The following is a 22,342-nucleotide window of genomic DNA, read 5'->3' on the forward strand; positions in this document are numbered from 1 at the left end:
TTTGGCTGAAATGGTGTTAACAGACTTTCTTGAATTTTCTTCATAGCTCCTGACTGTTTTTTAATAGCTTTCTTTTATTCTTTCTCCCTCCCACGGACACATGCTATTTGTTTTTTGCCTGGTGTCATTTCACTTGCCACTTAGTAAAATTAAATTTCTATCACTGAGAAGCAACAGCATATCAAAGTTCAAATTTATGTTGCTTTATCTGTGTTCCTTGTGTCTGAACCTTGGCCTAATAATCCACAGCACTAACTATAACCGCAGGGGAGACCAAGATGGGGATAAGGGTTGAGTTAGTGTTGTAAAAGATGAAAGAATCAAAAGCAGCATTGATAGTTACTTTCATTTTAAGTAACCAGTCTGTAGGTGGTTCTTATCTAAGTTGCAATCGACCAGTTATTAAACTTGGATGTTCTGTTTTTACATGTTTCACTATTTGGGGAAACTAATTGTTCTCTTTGTTTGCTGTTGAAAATTCAATCTTGGGAATTACCATGAAAATTATTATTTTAGATTTCAAAAGTTGTAGTTAAGAAAGTCAAATAAATTTGAAATAAGAATGTATCTGGTCTATATTATCTATTACATAGAGGACATCAAAGTTGAGGGTATAGTGTCATAAGGACAAAATATCAAAAGAGTTCATCCCACTTGTCTTTCAACCCTCACTCACGTCTGTCCCTCTATCATCAAAAGCAGGTAGTGGTGTACTGGCACTGGGTCCAAGAGCTCAAAGGTATGCATCTCTTCCCAAACCCACCTTCAATAAGTTCACAATGGTAGCTTGAAATTGGCCATGGCAGAAGAATTTACAACTCAGAAAATCAGAAATGCTACAGATCAGGAGGGTTTTTGTCCTTGGATACTCAGTTGCTAAGCATTTGTCAGCACACCACTGATGTAACTTATTCTAGAGTTCTTAAAGGCAGGAAATGTCCATCTCCCAGAATAGATGGCTTCAGGAGGGAGTAAGACCATGGCTCAGTAAATGCATTTCTTAGGTGTTAATCCCTCTGATTTTTCCCTTCAGCCTACACAACGTAAAAATCACAAATTGCCCCACAGGCAATGGAGTAATTATTTATGTGATCGAAAATTACTAGACAGATACTACTCCTGAGTGACTGAACCAGAGAGCCAGACTCTTTTATCTTGTTGATGTTCATAAGTGGCCTCAATCTCATAGTCCAAGACGACAACGTCCACAGTCCAAGCAGCAGGATGGAGGAACAAAGAAAAGAAGGAGAAGGGCACGGACCTGCTGTCTCCTGGAAAGGGTGCCAGAGGATTATAACCTATTACCCAGAACTTGGCCACACCAAACTGCAGAGGGAGCGGAAAAATAATTTTTATCAGCTATTTATTTGTATCTATTAAGATTACATGATTTTTCTCCCTTCATATACTAGTGTATAAAACTATATTGACAGATTCTCTAATGTTAAAATTAAATCATTCTTGAGTCTCTGGGATAATTCTATTTGATCAGCATGTATTTTTCCAATATATTGCATATAATACATTGAATTATGTTTGCTAATATTTTATTTAGGATTTTTGAGGATTATAATGACAATATATGTAAAGCAATTAGAAGAGTGTCAGGTGTATGAAAATATTACATAACTGCTAGCTTTTATTAATTCATAAGTTAGCTAGTCATAATTTTTTTCAAGATAACAGCCCTTTAACTGTGTTGGTAAGTTTTTTTAACTTTATTTGAAGCACTTTATCTAAGTTTATATAAGCATATTATTTAGGAGTAGATTTCTAGGTATCAATTTAAATTTTACACAAAAAAAAGATGCTGGTTTATTCATGGTTTTCTCTTTCTTCTCAATAAGTTTTTGTAATCCATATTTTTCTAGAAAATTGTATATTTCATCTGTTTTCAAACTTGTGAGAAAAAGCTAGTCATAGTGTTTTCTTATGATTTTTGAAATCCCTACAGTGTCTGAATGTATGAGCCCTTTTTCACTCCTAAACTATTTACCTGTCACTTCTCTCATTTTCTTGATAACTTTTGATGGCATTTTCTCTGTTTCATTGGTGTAAATGATTTTATTGCTTTCAACCATACTGTGTTAAATCTCATTTTCCCACTGGTTTCTGGTCCCTTTAACTTCCTGACCAGATTACATACAATTTAAGTTAGTAAACAATCATATTTTGATATTTATTTGTATTTGTCCCATTTATTTATTTTTAAAATATTTAATCTCAAATTTAGTTATCCCTATATTTATTATTGTTGTTGGAGTAATTCTTATTGCTGTTTGTCAATGGTTAGATGGAATTACTCATACTGACTAGAGCTCTTTACACATGATTGCTTCTTGAATCCCACTTCTTATTTCTGGGGTCAAGGTCCTGCGTATTGAAGTATAGTCTTTAGTAGTACTTTTGGCAATTGCCTTAAATTAAAAAGAAAAATTCTCAGGTTATGCTTAGTTTATTATTTTTTACTACACTCTTAAATGATATGTTAGCTGAGTTTTGAGTTTATAAGTTTCCAACTTACAAAGACATTGTTCCTGTTGGGAGACTCGAGAGATAAAAGACTAGTATCAGTATAATTGTCATTCTTTTTAAATAATTGTCTTTTCTCTTGAGTTGCTTTTTCTCCTGTACCTAGTACAGTTTCATTGTAGTGTATTGAGGTAGGATCTGTTTTATTTATCTTATTTAAGAATCAGTGAGTGTCCAGTTTAGATTCTCGTCTTTCTTTCATTCAAGAAAATTTCCATCCATTATCTCTTTGAATACTGCCTCTCTCCTATTCCCTATTTTCTCCCTGCAGACGTCTAATTGATTATATTTGGTGATCTATTCATAACATTCATATATTTTAATCTTTCATATTTTCCATTTCTTTATCTTTCTGGAGTCTATTCTGAGTCCCTCAGCTACATCTTCTAGTTTACTAATTCCCTCTACAGCATTGTCTAATATTCTCTATAACCATTAGGTTGTTAATTTCAGATTCTATCAGGTTGTTGATTTCAATAAATATATTTTTCCTTTCTAGAAGTTCTGGTTGGTACTTATAACAATATTGTCTATTCTTTCTTCATAGTGTTCTGTTCATTATAGTTTCAATTTTTTTCGTTCCTTGAAGAATTTCAAACTTATATTGTACACTCAGATTTTTATTTCTAATTTTGAGAGTGTCAATTCTCCCATTATTGTATCCATTGACTGTACCTTCTGATGGTTCCTGTCCTTGTGAGTTTGTAATTTTGTGTGTGTGTGTGTTTGTAATTTAATTGTGAGATTACCCTTTATGCAGGTTCCTTATTGTGGAAGACCAGTGTGACTTAGTTCATGGATATGTCCATATGTAGACTGTTTTCTCCTTCTTTTTCTGAAGATTCAGATATTTCCCCACCTCTGGATTAATGTTTGTGTTTATAGCTTACCATGGGTTTTCCACAACAAACATATTGTGTAAAATCAAACCTTACTTCCAGGTTTCATTGTTTGACTGTTCTTAGGGAAGTTTTGTAATTTTTTCACCAAGAGTTTGAGATATCACTGCTTCTCCATGTTCCTTAGCTTTTCTATTCCACTTCATAGACTGGGAAGCTCTTCCAATATCTTGACTTTATGCAAATTGGTTGCAACTCTCCACTTAGTGTAAGACTAAGGCCATAAGCTCTGTTCCCATATTCTGGTTAAAATTAGAGCCTCTCTCCTCAAAGGCCTATATCCATGCCTAATACTTTATGGATTGTTTTAACATCAACTATAATTTACAACTATTCACTTCATTTTTGTCTTTTAAATCTGGAAATGTCTCCCACCTTTCTTCTTTTCTCTTGAGTTTGGTAATATTTAAAATTTGCTTTATTTTATCCACCATTTCTATGTACTTGTACCAGGAAAATAGGTATGCACCAGCTCAGAGCATCCTGTTTCCTTAACACAGAGTTCCTCTTTTATAAAAGAATTTTCAGAGTCCCCATTTCATAAAACAGCCATTCAAATCTGTGGAGAGAAGTTCAATTGGCAGACACCATGTTATATTTGGAATCACCCCACCCTGTAATAATTGCTCTAATTTGTAACTGGGTCAAGCTTCTCTGTCTGACTGGCTCTTCCTTTAGGAACAGTTCTCCTGGAGGAAGCATCTCAGTCCCTCAGGCAAGTAGGGTAATAACACACATTCCGTATTAGTTCTCAGACATGTCTGAATGTAGTTTGTAGACAAAGTATAAGCTCAATCTGGGACCCTTCTATACACAGAGATCATCTCATAAATAAAATACATATGAAGAAAGTTAGTAATAAGAGTCCTGAATCAAACAGTGTCCATTACAGTACAGAGGAAAAGAGATAAGACAATATGAACCAAAAAGGAACAGAAGGAAAAAGAATACTGTTAAAATTACGATCTTAGTCACTCTGGTTAAATGATACCACAAAAATTTCTTTAATGAGAAGGAACTAAACAATATTAAAATCCAGTACAGGTCTTTTTATCTTTCAATCTGGTCTTCTTTTGGGTTTCTCTGTGAATGACTTTATCAACTTTCCAGTTGTGCGACCAAAATCCAACACTATTGAATTAATCAGTCCTTGGTTATTGGTCATAATCAACCTATGCATAACCTCACTTTATTTAGTCAATTTAAAAAATGTAATGACCAGAGGCTGGCCCGGTGGCACAATGGTTAAGTTCGCACACTCCATTTCGGCGGCCCAGGGTTCATGGGTTCAGATCCTGGGCATGGACCAATGCACTGCTTGTCAAGCCATGCTGTGGTGGCGTCCCATATAAAGTAGAGGAAGATGGGCAGGGATGATAGCCCAGGGCCAATCTTCCTCAGCAAAAAGAGGAGGATTGGCAATGGATGTTAGCTCATGTATATATAATGACCAATTTAATTTACTACTCAAATCAAGAACTAGCAAATTAACAATAACTTAAATCTACCCATGAGCTTCTCTCTTATACCATCTCTCTTTCTCCCCCTTCAAACCCTTCTTGGTGATAACAACTAATCTCAATTTATGCTAATAGTTTTCTTCTATATATGCCAAAACAACATATTGTTTAGTGTTTCTGCATGTTGCACTGTATATCCAGTCCGCAGTCTTCTGGGACTTGATTTTTTTCTTTCAAAATTATACAACAAATATTATCTATTCTGTTATTCACACTTGAAGTATTCCATAGGGGGAATATACCACAATTTATCACTATTTGAAGAATATTTAGGTTTTTTCTAATTTTTTGCTCTTAAGGACAGGAACATTACTTTGCATATCTCCTGGTGCATCTTAGTAAAATTTTCTCTTGAATATATAGCTAGGATTGGCATTATTGCATTATAGGGCAGGGGATTAAAATAGAATAGCCAATGATTTTAAGTAGCTTTACTACAAGCATAAGCGACCAGCAATTTATAGCATCCGGCTAATCCATCTCTCTAACACTGGCAATTCTCAATTATTGCCACTATGAATTTCTCCTGTGAAATATCTGTTCATATATTTTACCCATTTTTATGTTGTGTTGTTTGTAGTTTTCTTCCTATTTGTAGCAGTTACTTAAATAACCTGGTTACTAGTACTGTGTCAGGTATTCATAATATAAATATCTTTTCCTAGATTGTAGCCTCTCTTTTCAGGTTCTTCAAGGTGTTTTTGGTAAATAGAGGTTTTTAATTTTAATGTAACGAATGTACCCATAATTTCTCTGCTGGTTGGCTTTTTTGTGTCTTAAGAAATCCTTTTGAATCCTAAAGCCAGCAGGGCATTTCCTTATATTTTCTTCTAAAAGTTTTAAAACTTTTCTTTTGATATTTATGCTTTTAATCCATTAGGGACTGAATTTATAGAATAATGCAATGTGAGGATCCAATTTTATTTTATGTTTTCATATGGTGAACCAATGTTTCCAATTTCATTTATGTAATAGTATCTCCTTCACTATGGATCTGTTTCGTCACCTCTGCCAAATATCAACTTCCAAATATGCACGGTCTGTTTCTAGTCATTCTATTTTTTTTCATTATTCAATTTCTCCATCTCTGTGCTAACACCACGCTGTCTTAATTACTATAGCTCCATAAGAGTCTTGCTATATGGTCAGGCAAGTACTTCACTCTGTTTTTGGAGTGTTTTGACTTTTCTTGACCCTTTGTTCTCCCATATAAATGAGAAAATTTGTTTACCAAGCTCCATGAATAACTCTGCTGGAATATTTACTGGCCCTGGGTGGACTTTATAAACAGATTGGGGAAAACTGAATTATTAATGATGTTAAGTCTCCTCATCCATGAATTTGGCATAACTCCATTTGCTGAGTCTTCTTCGAGGCCTTTAATAAAGTTTTACACATATATCTTGCTAATATTTTGCTAGGTTCATTTGTATGTATTTTATAGTTTTTGTTTCTATTATAAATCATGCTTAAGAAAAACTTTTGACTGGTGAATAAGCCTACAATTGATTTGTTTATATTGACTTTATATCCAGTCATCTTGCTAACTTTTCTTTTAGATCTAATAATTTGTGAGTAGATTATTTTAAATTTTTTTAGGCAAACAATTATAACAAGGAAATCCAACAATAGTTGCATTTCCTCCTTTCTAATCTTTATGGCTTTATTTTTCTTGAGTTACTGCATAGCTACAACCTCCAGTAAATCATTGAATATAAATAATGACAAGGGCATATCTGGCTTTTTGATTATTTTTAAAGGAATGCTGCAAATTTTTTCACTTAGAAAGATGATTGTTGTGTCCATATAATAAGTGCTATATATGTATTAGCAATATTTATTGACATTTTATTGTTAGCTAATTTTACCACTTTGACTTCATTTTAAAGAGCTGTATTCCATTCTTTCAAATGAATAATTTCTATATTTATCGCTAGTATTTATAGTAAATATAATGTTAGTATTTACGTATTAGTATTTATAGTATAGTTTGGTAAATACTATATACTATAGTATTTATAAATATTTTTGCCTGATTATCATCCCTCCTTTCTTCTTCTGAAATACAAATACTCTTTCTTAATGGAGAATGCATTTTAAGTGATTTATATGAGGATGAAGTTTCACCTACTCCAACCACAGACCTGAATAACAAGTTCTTCCAAGCCATAGTAATTGTCAGCCAAATAAGAAGCCACCTTAGCTGGAACAACAAAAAAGGAGCATTTATCTCCTTCTGAGATCAGAGGTGCTAAGGACCACGTAAACCTGGAGTACAAGGAGTCATCTTGGCTAAGATGTGGAGAGATCTAATAATAAGTGACCAAGAAGAAAGTGAAGCTGGAAAAAGGAGAGTGACAGTTCCCTGGTCCAATAATGCCTCAAAAATAACCTCCACTTTTTAGTTACATGTGCCAAAAACTCCTACCCACATCTACCACTTTTATCTCCACCATTGATTTTCATTTCTTTCGCTTACAGTCAAAAGAATCCTAAATAGCACACTGTTATTAGTCTTTTTATATCCCAATAGTCCATAAATTATGAAAACAGAAGCCATATCTATTTCTACTCACCATCGTATCCATAGCACCCATCATAATGGCTGGCACATAGCAGACAGTTCATTTTTTAATGTATCAATGAATAGACTAAGTATGTAAAAATTGTATTTACTTTTCTATATAGAGTGTAAGCTGACATATTTTGTCATATCAACCTAAGTTTCTTTTGAAAACTTAATATTTTATGCACAACACAATAATGATAAAGAATAGATTTTTATGAAGCTTTCTCTATTATTTTATGATTGGCCCTCCATGCTTTTTCTCCTCCTTTTACTTGAAGAATGTAAACTCTTATTAGTGGCCTTGTTCTTTTCTACTTCAAGCATTCATTCAACAAGCATGTACCCTATACCCATATGACACCATGTTAGATACTCCAAGGGACTTAAATTGAATACGGCACAGTTACTACCTTCAAAAATCATCCCTATGATCTTCCCCATGAATTCCGAATGTCTTCTGTGTACCTCAGAGAAACAAAGAGCAAGTGGGGAAGAGAACTGTGGTTACCAAATGCCTTTCTAGTAATCCAAATAATAAACAGCTGTAGGTATATGATCTTGCCTAAGACAAGTGCAAAAGTAACGAGCAAAAACAACAGCTAGAAAAAAAAGTAATGTGAAGATGAAGACGTAAAAATAAAGAGAAATTAAGACAGTCAGACATATGCAATTAGAATGGAAACAGATGCTGAATTACCAACAGCATCTTTAAAATCACATTTTACAAACAGCCCATCATTTCTAAAACCTTAATCTATGAGCATCCTTTTCCATACAAATTGCCTATATTTGGCTACAGTTAGAGGAGTCTACATTTATGCCAGGAGACTCAAGAAAGCAATGCTCTTACACTGCATTTAAGCTGCTGTTGTTGTTGCCATTATTAATTTGGCCATTTATATGGGTGAGGAGAAATACAGCCTGCAAATATTGAACCTCAATTTCCCCATCTCTAAATGAGAAATGCAGAATGTCCAACATCCTAATTCACATTGATGTTGGGGAAATTAAATAAAATGATGCATTCAAAAGTACAATATACACACAGTAGACTTGATGCAATTAAACAGTGAAAACAGAGAGGTCACTACATCAAGAGAAATATGCTCTATTAAAATAAAAGAGATGTCGTAAGTTCTGTGTGCCAAACAAGACTTTTTCCAGGTTATTGTCAACTCCAGAAGCTGCTCTTTTCTTCTCCAAATCCTACAAACTCATCCCACTGGCACAGCAGAGATGCAGACAGAAATCCATAGTGGATGGAAAATCCATTCCTAGGATGTCAGGCTGCAGGTACTTCTCAGGGACTTGAGTGAAGGAGAAAGAATCTTCTTATGAACTATCTTTGCTCATATATTCACAAGTCATCAGAACAAAGGAGACGTGTTTGGCTGACTCGTAGCAACCTGCAGAGACTCCTTTGTTAGATGAGCACTGTGTTCTCTGGTGGGGCCACCCCACTATCTTGCTATAGGTGCCCAGATATGTTAAGTTAAAGCTGAACTTTCCTGCACATGCATTAAGAGTTTACAAAAATAAGGGACAAGACTGTATGAAGAAACGGGTCAGAGGATGATAGCACAGGAGCAGGACTGCAGAAGTGGAACCAGAGCAGAGGCAATACTGCATCACCCACTGGCTATGAATTCATTAAAATGTCCATAGTACCCAAAGCCATCTAGAGATTCGATACAATCCTTAGCAAAATTCCAATGGCATTTTTCACATAAATATAAAAAGCAATCCTGAAATTTTTATGGAACCACAAAACACCCTGCATAACCAAAGCAATCCTGAGAAAGAAGAATAAAGATGGAGGCATCACACTTCCTTATTTCTAACAATACTACAAAGTTATGGTACTCAAAACAACAAAAATGAGCTTGAAATGAATTAAATACTTAAACATAAGACCTGAAACTATAAACTCCTAGAAGAAAACACAGGAAAAAAGCTCTTTGGCATTGGTCTTGGCAATGATTTTTTGGATATGACACTAAAAACACAAGCAATAAAGGCAAAAATAAGTAAATAGGACTGCATCAAACTAAAGAGCTTCTGCACAGCAAAAGAACCAATTAACAAAATGAAATTGGAACCTACAGACTGAGACAAAATATTTGCAAAACATATATCTGATAAGAGGTTAATATCAAAAATATATAAGGAACTCATATAACTCTATAACAAAAAACAAACGATCCAAGTTAAAAATGGACAGAGGAACTAAACAGACATTTTTCCAAAGAACACACACAAATGGCCAACAGGCGCATGAAAAGGTGCTCAACATCACTAACCATCAGGGAAATGCAAATCAAAACCACAATAGAAATATCACCTCATACCTGTTAGAATGGCTGTCCTCAAGAAGACAAGAGATAACAAATGTTGGCAAGGATGTGGAGAAAAGGGAACCCTTGTACACTCTTGATGGAAATGCAAATTGGTACAGCCACTATGGAAAACAGTATGGAGGTTCCACAAAAAATTAAAAATAGAACTACCATACAATCCAGCAATCCCATTTATGAGCATATATCCAAAGGAAATGAAAACAGGATATTGAAGAGATATCTGCACTCATCATTATTGCAGCATTATTCACAGTAGCCAAGATATGGAAACAATCTAAGTGTCTGGAAACAGATGAATGGATAAAGAAGATGTGGTATATATACACAATGGAATATCATTCAGCCATGGGTAAGAAGGAAATCTTGCCATTTGTGACAAAATGGAAGGAACTTGAGGGCATTATGCTACATGAAATAAGTTAGAGAAAGACAAATACTGTATGATATCACATATATTTGGAATCTAAAAGAGTCTAACTCATAGAAACAGAGTACAATGGTGTTATCAGGCACTGGGGGTGGGGGAAATGGGGAGATATTGGTCAAAGAGTACAAACTTCCAGCCAGAAGATGAATACATTCTGGTGATCTAATGTGCAGCATGGTGATAATAGTTAACAATATTGTACTATATACTTGAAAGTTGCTAAGAAAGTAGATCTTAAATGTTCTCACCACAAAAAGAAATGGTAATTATATGACATGATGGAGATGTTAGGTAACGCTATGGTGGTAATCATATTTCATATAAGTGTATCAAATCAATACGTTGTATACCTTAAACTTACTCAATGTTATATGTCAATTATATATCAATAAAGCTGGATAAAAAAGTATTTGTTATATATGAGCATACGTATATGTATATATACTTATACGTGTGCATAATATAGATACATGTGTATATATGAATGTGTATATATACATATTTATATATATATTCATGTTTTAACTGATTGATAAATAAGCTAGTTAATCAGTAAAAATAAATAGAGCTTATTTCATTGAGTAGACTCAGTCACTCAAACTAATTATAAGGTTGCCTTTAAAATTCCTACAGTAAAGAGCACCTCTATATTTTTTTCTTAACCATGTCCTATATGCAGTGCTGAAATTACAAATGGCATATAGGCATTACAACCTTTCAGTTGTCACATTGGGATGGTGAGAATATTCAGAAGGGGGTCTAGATAGCTTGGAGGGAGAAGGGAGGGGAAGAAAGGATCTTTAGGAGTATCAGGGAAGCAGCCTTTTCACAACCAGCTCAGAAGAATTTGAATATTTCAACAACTAGTATGCCTGGGCCAGTATGTACCCTATATGCATCCTCAATGAACAGCTGCAGTGAAGATCATAGCACCCAGAGAAGACAAACCAAATAAGAGGCCCCTTACAGCATGATGACTGAATAAGGCCTGGCCCTGCTTGGGTGAATTATATTATATAAGAGAGCCTGTTATATGACCCAGCAGGAAAACAATAAAATATTCACTGTAAATACATAAACACAATAAAAACATGCATGTGTTGCCTGAGTGTTCTGAGGAAGAAAAAAAAGAAAAAAATACACACTTAACCCCCCAGGATTAGAGCTTGTGCGTAAATCTTTTTCCAACAATGATGATGCCCCAGTGCTCGTTTCCAGACTCCTGCAAATTCCCCCGCAGCAATCAGCTGCATCCCTTCACAAAGGGACCAAGAGAAGGGTTCAGCACATCTTATGTTCCAATAGAGGCAGACCCTGAGCAAGTATTCAAGTGCCAATAGTTTGAGAGGCACAGGAAATTCCTATTGGAGAGCAGGGATGCAACAGCAAAGGGAAGGCAGCCAGAAAACGCTGTGTCACCAAGCCAGCTAGCAATGTGGGTGAGAAATGATTGAGAACACATCCTCCGCATTATCCTCCAGAGGCTAGGATGCACACATTATCAGCCAGTGGTGGAGAGCTGCTGAGGGTAGGAGAGCATTGACTAATTTCTTGGCACTTTCCAGACTGCAGACTGAGCTGCCTTTGGATGCTTCAGAGAAAGCCTCACATGAGTTACGGACAATGGCAGATAGAACACAACCTTCAGGCAATGAAGTAGTGCCGCAGCCAGCTCAGGCTGCCATAACAAAATACCACAGACTGGGGGGCTTAAACAATAGAAATTTATTTTCTCACAGTTCCGGAGGCTAGAAGTCCAAGATCAAGGTGCCAGCATGATCAGTTTCTGCTGAAAGCTCTCTTCCTGGCTTGTAGATGGCCACCTTCTCACTGTGTCCTCACGTGGCTAGGAGAGAGGGGGAGGATGAGAGAGAGAGAGCACGTGAGCACATGAGGGCAAGTTCTCCGGTGTCTCTTCTTAAAACGGTACTAATCCCATCATGAGGGCCCTACCCTCATGACCTCATCTAAACCTAATTATCTCCCAAAGCCTTTATCTACAAACACCATTACATTGGGGGTTGGGGCTTCAACATATGAATTTTGGGGGGATACAATTCAACCTATAGCATTGGTAAGACCCTCAAAACATGGGCAGGGTGCAGGCTACAAGCATATTTCCAAACCTAACTTGGCCACATGGAAACAGGCTATGATCTTGATCCATTAGCCTTCTGGTCTAACCATACACAGTCATAAGATACCAACCTTTGCATCAAGGGCAGACTTGAAAATTAGCCCTCTCTAAAGTGATTACAATCATACTTTCTCAAGAATATTTTACTTACAATTATTCAGAAGTAGAATGAACTGAATTACAATGTCCCCAATTCCCTATGCAAATGTAAACTTCACAAGAATTAAGTGGAATTTTTTTAAAAATTCTAATTAGCAATGAACATTAAGTCTTATCCTAAAGATTATTCCTTTTTATGATAAAACAAAACTACGTAAAAATATCAATGAACATGGCTGAAATTGGAAAATCATTCACTGTGTAATAGAAGCACCGAATGGATTTGTAGATGGAAACTAAATGAGCTGGAAATGAAGGAGTAATGCACGAGGGACGTTCTTCTTTACATCATACGTTTCTTGTGTCTGATGGAATCTGAATTGACCACCTCTCCAATATCTCATGAGATGGAAATGCCAGCATAGAAGAAAAACGCTAGAACTAAAATGCTTACTGCCCATGGTATTCATTTAACTCTTATCATATGAAGGCTTAGAGCATCAGTTATCTTTCCATGCACAAGTGTATTATCTTCCCGCAATTAAACTACAAACCAAGCTCCTTGATGATTAAGGTCATATCTTAACAGATCATATCTTTCGTTTTTGTAAACTGCATAACTTGGGGCTGGCCCCGTGGCGTAGTGGTTAAGTGCGCGTGCTCTGCTGCTGGAGGCCCGGGTTCGGATCCCGGGCACACACCGATGCACCACTTGTCAGGCCATGCTGTGGCGCATCCCATATAAAGTGGAGGAAGATGGGCATGGATGTTAGCTCAGGGCCAGTCTTCCTCAGCAAAAAGAGGAGGATTGGCATGGATGTTAGCTCAGGGCTAATCTTCCTCACCAAAAAATACAATAAAATAAAATAAACTGCATAGCTATTTTAACAGTAAAGCAATTAAGAATACTCAATGAAGACCCTTAGTGCAAGCAACCTAACATTGTGTACATTTTTTCTGTCTTCCTTTGAATATTCTCATCCATATTCACAGTTTTATAGTTATCATGGTAGCTTACATATAATTTTATGTTGCCAGGTTATTATAGTATCTTCAAATATTCCATCAAGTTGATTTAACAATTTATATAACTGTTTCCCTTTGTCCCTAATTTAGTCTTTTTCAAAATGTTTATATTAGAAATAATTTTTCTACAAGCCACTCCATGCAAATAGATTTAATTTATTTTAAATTATGTTCATCGGATATGTTTCTAGAGTGGGATACATTTCCTAAACCAGTGCCATGGTCTGGAACTGCTTTGTACACAGTAAGCGCTCAATAAATGTAAAACACAAAATTTAAACTACTTAAGGAAGAATAAGAGTAGTTATGAATCTATAGGGATCCACTTAATAGGAAAGCTAACAATTGAAAGACTGGAGTGGGACCATATGGCTCTTACAAAGCCTGCTAATTGAACCCATTGGATGAAAATAAATATTTTGCATTACCAGGAGAAAGAATGTAGGATAATTTAATAAAATTAGGAAAATACCCTCAAAGTCCATCCATATTGTCACAAATGGCATGATTTTGTCTTTTTTATGGCTGAGTAGTATTCCATTGTATAGAGGGTATTATGCTAAGTGAAATAAGCCAGACAGAGAAAGACAAACACCATATGATTTCACTCATATATGGAAGATCAACAAACACATGGATAAAGAGAACAGATTAGTGGTTACCAGAGGGGAAAGAGGTGGGGGGAGGATGAAAGGGGTAAAGGGGCACACATGTATGGTGACAGATAAAAACTAGACTATTGGGGGTAAGCAAGATGCAGTCTATATAGAAACTGATATATAATAATGTACACCTGAAATTTACGCAGTTATAAGCCAATATGACCTCAATAAAATAATTTTGTTTTAAATGAGGATAATATAATTTAGTTTGAAAACCTGAAGATCAAACCCTTATAATGGTTTTTACAAGGTAATATAGTGTCACCTTGGTCTGGGACATATCACTCAGCAGGTTTTTGTCCTCTGACCCAAGTCCTGGCCCTCTACTCAGTCACCCTTTAACCTGCACCCCAGGGGCTCTGCCTCCTCTGCCTCCGCCTCTTCATGTGGCTCCCAGCATTTCAGAATTAGTGGTTGAGAATCTGTATTCAAATACAATCAAAATTCATCCCTTCAGGGGAAGTTCTCTCTATTCTCCTCTGTCCAGTCCAAGAAGAATTAACCAACCAGACAAACAAATTTAGCAGCATTTTAATAATGTCTCCTCCCTCTGCTCTTTTAACTCTGTTAATTGGAATTGCAGATCAGACAGGGTGGAAGGCAATATTTAGACAGGTCAGTAGGAAAAGTACGTTTTGATGAGTAAGCAGGACCTCCTTCATGGAAGCTTTCCAGATACGACTTATACCTGATTGCATGGCCTACCTGATTTTGTGTAAAAAACACTTATTTTCATTTAGGGTCTATTTGGTATCTCATAAACAATTCTAAACTAATAGCATAAAAGAAATTTAGAAGCCCCTTCACCGTATTTCATAGTCATTATACTTACAGGTAGATTAAGGAGGCAGAATAAGAAGCTAGCTGACTAAGGAGAATGCAAGTAGGCCCAGGGGCCACTGGACAAGAAAAATGGAACAGGTAACTGTAGATTGCTGAGTGGCATGAATTTTATAGCCCTTTTGAAAAACAATTGGACAGTAGCTATCAACAGATGTTTAAAATTTTTTCCTTATCCTTTGATCTACTAAATTTACCTCTAAGAAAAATCCTAATAATCTCATACATAAAAAGTGTCACACCCAAAACATCCTTCTTAGAAATATTTAGAATGGGAAAAACAATTATAAACAGCTTAAAAGTCCATGTACACGTATGAATCTTGGTTCTGCCACTTTCTAGCTAACTACAGACTGTAGGCAAATCACTTAACATCTCCTGTGTCTCAGTTTCCTAATCTGTAAAATGGGAATAATAATATTAACTACCTCATGGCCTCATAGGATTTTTGTGAGAATTATATGAGCTAATAAATGTAAAATCCAAAGAGGATGTAAAGATAGCAGATAAGCACATGAAATGATGTTTAATCTCCTTCGTCATTACGGAAATGCAAATTAAAATCATGATGAGCTACTACTCCACTCCTATTAGAATAAATAAAATTATATTTAATACTAAATGCTGGCAACTGGAACTCTGAAGCTTTGCTGGTGGGAACTCTGAAGCTTTGCTGGTGGGAATGAAAAATGGTACAGCCACTCTGGGAAAGTTTGGCAGTTTCTTACAACATAAACATTCAATTATTATATGGCCCAGCAGTTCCACTCCTGGAGAAATGAAAACTTATGTTGCAAAAAAATTGTATGTGAATGTTTATAGAAACTTATTTATAATCCCTCCCCAAACCAGAAACAACCGATATGTCCTTCAACTGGTGAATGGGTTTAAAAAAAAAACATTGTGGCATAGCCATGCAATGGAATACTATCCAACATTAAAAAGGAATGAACTATTAATACATGCAAAAAATTGCATGACTATTGAAGGTATTAAGGTGAGTGAAAGAAACCAGTCTCAAAGGGTTATGTACTATATAATTCCATATATATGATGTTCTTAAAAAGACAAAACTATGGTGAGAGAGAGCAGATCAGTGGTTGCCAGGTGTGAAGGTACGAGGAAGGTTTGACTGCAAAGGGGTAGCACAAGAAGGGTTTCTTTAGAGGATAAGGAACTGTTCTATATCCTGATTGTGCTGGTAGTTACACGAATCTATAGATGTGTCAAAATTCACAGAACTGTACACCAAAAAGTCACTTTTACTACATAATTTTTTTAATCAAAAATAGTAAATATAAAGTGCTTAGAAAAGCATCTGACACACAGTAGGTGTTATATATGTGTTAGATATTTTAGACCATATATCAAATAGGATATTAAGCATTAATTTAAAATTATATTTACAATGGCCACATGATAATATGCAAAAAACTTATGAAATCACGTTGTTTGGAAACATCATTTATCTACGTAGTATAATAGCAACAATAGTATAAAAACTGTAGAGGTTTCTTTTGTTTTCTTTCTTTTTTTCTTAAGACTTTTTTTTTAGAGTAGTTTTAGGTGCACAGCAAAATTGAGGTGAAGGTACAGAGATTTCTCATATCCTCCCTGCCCTCTACACACGCGTAGCCTTTCCCATTATTCACATCCTCCACCAGAGTGGGACACTTGCTACAACTGATGAACCTACATTGGCACATCATAATCACCCAGAGTGCATAGTTTACATTACTGTTCACTCTTGGTGGTGTACATTCTATGGGTTTTGTTGGACAATGTATTATGACATGTATCCATTTTTATATCATACAGAGTATTTTTACTGCCCTAAACATCCTCTGTGCTTTGCCTATTCACGTCCCTGTCAACCCCTGGCAACCACAAGTCTTTTTCATTCTCCACAGTTTTGCGTTTTCAAGAATGTCATACAGTTGGAATCATATATTATTATGTAACCTTTTCAGATTGGCTTCTTACACTAGTAATATGCATTTAAGTTTCCGCCATGTCTTTTTGTGGCTTAAGTTCATTTCTTTCTATTGCTGAGTAATATTCCATTGTCTGGAGGTACCAGAGTTTATTTATCCATTCACTTAATAAAGGGCAATTATGAATAAAGCTGTTATAAACATTAGTGTGCAGGTTTTTGTGTGGCCATAAGTTTTCAACTCCTTTGGATAAATGCCAAGGAGATAAAAACTGTGTTTTAAAAAAAATACTAGCAGAGAAGGATATAAAATGTTAACAGTGTTGATGCTTGGATAATAACTCACAGCATGATGAGGAAAGAGCTCTTCAAGGAAGTAACATCAAGGGGCATCGATAACAATACAGACTGAGATGACTTGAATATCTCTTACTACTACAAGTAACCATAAATGTGGATAAATTACAAGAATTATTTTTTTAAAAAAAGAACTAACAAAAAAATACTACTCAAGCTCAAACTATAGAAAGGAAACTCCCAAGACTATATCAATTCCAAGATAGTATCATTGAATTTATACCATCTTATGAGATCAGGTATTATTATTATTCCCATTTTATATATGAATAAACTGAGGCTCAGAAAAGTTGAATAAATATTCCAAGGTTACTTTAACGAGTCTAGTGGTTGTCAGAGCTGGGATTTGAACCCTAGCACTTTGGCTCAAAAGACGACAATCTTAAATACTACGAGTAGACCTCTCTATCACTTACTGGTAAATCCATTCATAAAATAAAATCACCACAATGAGCAATGAGATACCACTTCACATTTATTAGGATGCATAGTAGCTTAAAAAAAAATGAAAATAACAGGTGTTGATGTGTTGGCGAGGATGTGGAGAAATCAGAACCCTTTGTGCATTACTGGTGGGAACATAAAATGATGAAGCCACTGTGGAAAACAATTTGGCAATTCCTCAAAAAGTTAAACATAGAATTACCATATGATCCAGCAATTCCACTCCTGGGTATATACTCAAAAGAACTGAAAGTAAGTACTCAAACACATACTTATACACCAATGTTCATAGTAGCATAATAGAAAAAATGTGGAAACGTCCCAAATGTCCACTGATGGATGAATGGGTAAACAAAATATGGCATACACATACAATGAAATATTACTTAGCCTTAAAAAGAAATTAAATTATGATAAATGCTACAACATGGATGAACCTTGAAGATACTATGCTAAGTGAAATAAATCAGACAACAAAGGACAAATATTGTACGATCCTACTTAGATGAGGTACCTAGAACAGGCAAATTCATAGAGACAGAAAGTAGAAAAGAAGTTACCAGAGCGTGGTGGGAAGAGGGAATGGGGAGTTATTGTTTAAGAAGTACAGAGTTTCTATTTGGAATGATGAAAAAGTTCTGGGATGGATAGTGGTGTTGTTTGTGAACACACTTATTACTGCTGAATTGTACACTTAAAAATGGTTAAAATGGTAAATTTTATGTTATGTGTATTTTACCACAATGAAAATAAAATCTCAAAAATAAGTAAATAAAATCACATGGGTCCTGAATAATTAACAAAAGTATTGCTTTGTTCTTGGAGAACACAGATAACTCAACTTGGTCAATATATTAAATTAAAAATGAGATTATTCTAAAATACATATTGTTTAAGTGAAGATTGTGATTTTTTAATTATAAGGGGTTTTTTCCCCCAATATCTAATATTGCATCTTTGCCTATTTGATAATGGAAGTTTGGAAGTTTGGAAAGGGGGGGAGAGAAAGAGATAGAGACAGAGACAGAGACAGAGACAGTGAGATCTCCAGTGTAAATAGGGGATAAGAGCTTAGATAGATAGTAAAAACAACCAACTCAACCTGGCATAAGCAGTAAAAGCCACTTATTTTGCCAGGTAACTGGAAAGAGCAGACGTGGGCAGAAGTCAAGGTCAGCTTAGCAGGGTCAGTTCAGCCTGGTTGTGCCTTTGGGTTTCCCTTGCCTCCCTCTCAGTGTGTTTCAGCCTTGGCCTCACATTCTATTCCAGAATAGACAGAGAAATAGGAATATTCTGTCCGTGAAGTCTCTAGCAAATCTATCTTGTAAGCTTATTGTTTCAGATTATATCACAAACCTACTCCAATCCCTGGCCAAGAAAGCATCGTAAACTAACCAGCTGAAACTTCCCAGTTCTGAACCTATCACTATGGCAAGAGTGATCAAATTACCTTATGGCCATAGATTAATAAGTATTCCCTTTCTTGGAGTTGGAGTCCATGCTCAAGGGATCACACTCACATCCCGTGACTACTATATAAAGGGAGAAGGATAGAATGAATGCCGAGAAACAAGCCCAGTGATACCGGAAATTCTTCATATCTTGGTGAAAGAAGACAGTCACTCTAGTCCAGAATCTCTGGTTTAACATGAACATTTATCACATAACCACCATGTTCTCTTTCTAGGCATTGCGGACATACCTGAACAAGATGGACACAGGGCAGGCCAATGGGAGAATGAGAAATTAAACGTAATTATACCAGTAAATAATTGATTCCATTTAGATAAATGCTAAGGAGGAGAATCAGGATAGTGTGAAAGCTTCTAAATGAGGGACTTTACCTGTTATACATGTCTTCATGTTCTGGATGACAACAACTCTAAGCTGAGCTCTGTAGGATAATAGATCAGATAGCCTGTGTGAAGACTCAGAAAATCAGAGGCTTGTTTTAGTACCAAAAGATGACGACTGTATAGATGATGAGGGAAAGTCCACCCATAGTTTACTTCCTAAGCACTTAACAGTTTTTGTTTAATTATAGTCTGTTACTATTCATTGATTTGCATGATTTTGTTTAATGTGTATCTTTCTCGTTAGATGAGTTCTTGAAGGCAAGGACTCTTTTTATGTTGCTTACCACCATATATTAGCATGTAGTCTGACACAAATTAGATGTTCCACAAATATTTGTGGAAGGAGGCAAGGAAAAGAGAGAAGAAGGGAGGTAAGGGGTAAGTAGCCTGAAACACTAGGATTTGAGGTTTGGCCATTTGACATACAAATTCCAACACAATAGCCACTACACACAATGGAAAAAAATGATACAGAATCAGGTAAAACTACCAACCAGGAAACTGTGCAAACTTAACCAGATCCCATATAGTTACTGACACAGTATCTTAGCCTCAAAAACAAAAGATCTCATGAAGGGCATACACTCCCAACAGGATCCAGTGTTCCCTGTCCAGCTTAGATTATAAAAATGGAGTCTTGATTCCTGAGGTAGAAATGGACCAGATACAAAATTAGAAAATAAAACTAAATAATACCAATTTTAATTTTTTATACTTTAAAAAGGGGGCATCTCAGGAAAGAAAATAATATCCAAGCAATTAAACAAATAATGAGTCAAGTGCTAAGTATACCTCACAACTTGAGCATAGGAGCTCTTAAGGTAAATTAGAAAAGCAGTGAATTACTATGAAGGAAGTTAGTGGAAGATGTTTTAGCAAAGTACCCTAGCTGGAAGATATCTGTGGCTGATACACTATCAGATCACCAGAACTGAGGGATCCCCCAATTTTCTGTTCCTAATTCTACCTTAATTCCAGTTCAATTCGCCATTATTTAAATATCACATTAGGTTTTAGATTTTTTATATCAAATGGACTTCTCAGTGAAATTTGTCTAAATGTCTTCCCAAAAAAGTCCATCCTACAATACCTGTGATGGCTATTTTTATGGTACCTAAAGGGAAAGATTCACTCTGAAAGTTTGTTTCATTTTCATTTCAGTAAAGCCATGAGTAGCATAGAGCAGATTGCTTCTAACTTTTCATTTTTAGATATAATCTCTTAATCTTTGCCTCTCTCCCTATCCGAAAGGTTACCTGTCTCAATGGTTTAAAAAAAAAGTCAATAAACTCATGTACCCAGGGATCCTCAAAGAATTGATACATTTCTGAGAGAAATAGGAATCCATGCTCAAGCGTAGCAAGAGCTGGGCCTTGGTTTAATACAAGAAATGTTACAAGAAGTTAAATAAACTTAACTAGTTGGCAGCTCTCATAAGAAATCTGTTGGAGGTCATTATATATTGGGAAATTGTGGAGTAGGGTTATGGGGCTAGACCTTGAAACTTCATTCTGAACTGAATAAATGTTTAATAAGTTGATGGATGATGACAACATTAGATGTCGGATGGAAGATAATTCATGAGTAAATTACCCATGAGCAGTTTTGTTGATGGAGTGAAGGCAGGAGGGAGAGACTTGTAATATTGGCAGTAGGCCAAAGGCCAGAGAAAAAAATTTTGGACTATTTCAAGGTAATGTTAAGAAATATGGAAAGCTGAGACAGAAAGGATTCATACCAAGAAAGTGGAGATGATTCGTGCTGTGAATTTAGGGAACCAGTAGAGCAAGGGGAAAATTCCAAGACCAAGAATGTTTTAACTGCGGCCAGCCTGATGGCGCAAGCGGTTAAGTGCACGCGCTCCACTGTGGCGGCCCGGGGTTCACAGGTTCAGATCCTGGGCGCGCACCGACGCATCACTTGTTAGGCCATGCTGTGGCGGCATCCCACATAAAGTAGAGGAAGATGGGCACGGATGTTAGCCCAGGGCCAGTCTTCCTCAGCAAAAAAGAGGAGGATTGGCATCAGATGTTAGCTCAGGGCTGGTCTTCCTCACAAAAAAAAAAAAAAAGAATTTTTTTTCAGATGCAGAAGCAATAAGAAGGTGAAAGTGTGTCATACAGATTTAGGAACAGAGGAATAAGTTGAAGGCATTGTGGTTTGCAACGGACATTTGCCCTTCCTTTGGTTTCCTCTCTATTTTGTGCTTTTTTTCTCTCCCTATGCTTTCTTATGTTTTGTTTTTCTCTCTTTCTCTTACATCTTTGAAACTCTAGCTCATATCCATGTTATTATTCAGAGTATTTGTTGATTAAACAACGCATTATTAACTTTTGAATGGCAAAAGTAGTTTCAATGTTGCATATATCATTCTATTTTTTTAAAAATTCTTTTTGCTAGTATAGGACATGACCCTATCTTTTATTTTTAGTCTTTGGATAAATGACTCTCAATAGATATTTTGTCTTTTTTGTTGTTGTTTTTGCTGAGGAAGATTCGCCTTGAGCTAACATCCACTGCCAGTCTTCCTCTTTTTGCATGTGAGCCACTGCTACAGCATGGCCACTGACAGACAAGCAGTGTAGGTCCAAGCCTGGGAACTGAACCTCGGCTGCTGAAGCGTAGCACGCCAAACTCAACCACTAGGCCACCGGGGCTGGCCCTCAATAGATATATTTTCTACC

At 35.9% G+C, this 22,342-nt stretch overlaps 1 protein-coding gene across 4 annotated transcripts in view; it reads right to left on the reverse strand.

Moving 5' to 3' along the window:
* The window catches only part of MALRD1 (MAM and LDL receptor class A domain containing 1), an 846,741-nt gene that overhangs the window by 769,099 nt on the left and 55,300 nt on the right, over positions 1–22,342 (reverse strand). For all 4 annotated transcript variants that reach the window (XM_087420773.1, XM_087420775.1, XM_087420776.1 and 1 more), the window contains one exon: positions 12,042–12,150. The gene's annotated coding sequence lies outside the window, so the exon portion shown is untranslated. The remainder of the gene's footprint in view (positions 1–12,041; positions 12,151–22,342) is intronic.

This window comes from Ceratotherium simum, chromosome 32 (assembly GCF_057802395.1).
Source record: "Ceratotherium simum simum isolate JZ-2026a chromosome 32, ASM5780239v1, whole genome shotgun sequence".
NCBI lineage: Eukaryota > Metazoa > Chordata > Mammalia > Perissodactyla > Rhinocerotidae > Ceratotherium > Ceratotherium simum.